Raw genomic sequence first — 1,976 nt, 5'->3', positions numbered from 1 at the left:
TTGCTCACCACCAATTATATTTTATTTGTTCGTTTTTTCTGTCTACCTATCAACATAAAGTAGTAAATCATTTTATTCTAAGTTTTCTACATGGTAATCAAACACGATAATGAGATAGTGATTATTCATTACATTCCATCATCCGTTCATTTTTTTTTGTCCATTTCATTACACTATACCAAACACATGGTATGTTTATGTTTTTGCAAATTTTAAATGACAAATTTGTTAAAATATTTATTGTTAGAAATAATTCTAAAGACCTAATTTACTGTTTTTTCTTATGTAATTTAACTTATAATAAAATTAAAATGTATAATATTACAAATTAGTAATTTAGTTTTCTCTCCCTTGATTAAACTCTCTAAAAATTTTGAATTCCCTCTTAATTTTCACCCAGGGCGTGATTATCCTAAAATCCCCTCCTTTTTAAATCCCCTCAAAATTGAAAAGGCGAAGCAGTTGGTTTGGTTTCAGATACGGTGGCGACTTTGACCGATTATGATCGGATACGTCCTCAAAGGTATAATCTAATTGAAAGTAGAGCCAATTTCTCTTATGGTGGAAAATCAGCTACTTCATAATAAAAAAACGATGTTAGTTAATTTAGGAAGACATGGTGTTGGTGTGGTTTGTTTGCTGTTTTTCAATTTTGTGTGTCGATATGTATGTACTTTATGTAATTTCAAACCCAGTTCTTGTGACTACATCTTTTTATCTTCAACATGTGAATCATTTTGTTGAGATAATTGAAAGGAAGCTATATATTCCTTTAATTTAAGTTGGATATAGTCTTTCTTTACACAACTGGCTTGCCTCATTTGTTGGTCAAGATGCCAAATTTGTTAGTGAGAAAAAAGGAGTCTTGCTGTAACTTGTATCACGACTTATAATATTACTCATTTATATGTAGGATAAAAAACATGGCTGCAAATGTAGCTGGTTGGAAGTGTTATTTGATACCCACCTTACCAAAGAACGCAAAACAAGATTTTCGGCAGGAGAGCGTGAAATGAATGAGTGGGAAGGGTTTGAGTTTTGTACAAACGTTCAAAAGAAACATATGTAAATTATTTATCTTTTTCATTCTCATATGATTATTGTATACTTTTACTTCACAACGGTTCATTTAGGCCTATATTACCCATTTTTAAATAAACCAGGGGGTTTCATAGGATTGGGTCGATTGGGAATAGGTAGACCGTTTGAACCGGCTTCTTTGGGGACATAATGTTAATGTAAAACCAAACTTACCAACTGTACTAAGGAATTGCTAGTTCATTACTTTTGTAGGTAAATTACATACATACTTGGTAATAAAAGATATTCACTTTAAATTAAGTATATTGAAGTTGTAGGTTGGGTAGTTGACTATGGGCTATATGCTTACACAAATTTCAGCACAGGTATATGCTTACAGAAGATTAAGTTGCTAATATAGGTTACAGTAATCAAATGCAGGTGCTGACTGTGGATTGTTTTTTTTTTCTTTCCATTACTGATATTTTTTTGATTGTGAAGTGTTTTGTTTTATGGTACTCTAAAGTAGTATAACTGGGCCAACTTTGGCTATATGCTTTAGAATCAAGTATTTTAGACAATTAATAAACTGTTGGTTCATTAATGAAGTATGGTATTTAATTATGTATTGATTGTTTACTAACTATTATATATGTGTTTTGTTAACAAATTTTTAGGTACAAGAAGGTTGACCACAGATGGAAAATCAATTGGAAAATTAACGGAAGACAAGAGAAAACTTGAAACAACGATTGAAAGAAACAGAAAATGAGCGTATAAAAAAATGAAGAAAGGATACATGAATTTGAAGAGCTTATAAGAAATTCTAGTCTCCTGCCAATTAATAATTTTGATTTTGCAATTAAACCTTCCTAAGACTAGTGCTATATTGAGAACCTTTTCATTTAAATTATCATACTTGTGGTTGATTGTAAAGCATGTTTTTAATTATATAT

This window comes from Bidens hawaiensis, unplaced genomic scaffold (assembly GCF_021521415.1).
Source record: "Bidens hawaiensis isolate Kalapana, Puna unplaced genomic scaffold, B.hawaiensis_p1.1 tig00041376_1, whole genome shotgun sequence".
Lineage (NCBI taxonomy): Eukaryota > Viridiplantae > Streptophyta > Magnoliopsida > Asterales > Asteraceae > Bidens > Bidens hawaiensis.
The sequence above is the reverse complement of the archived record's forward strand: the minus strand, read 5'-3'. Positions refer to the sequence as shown.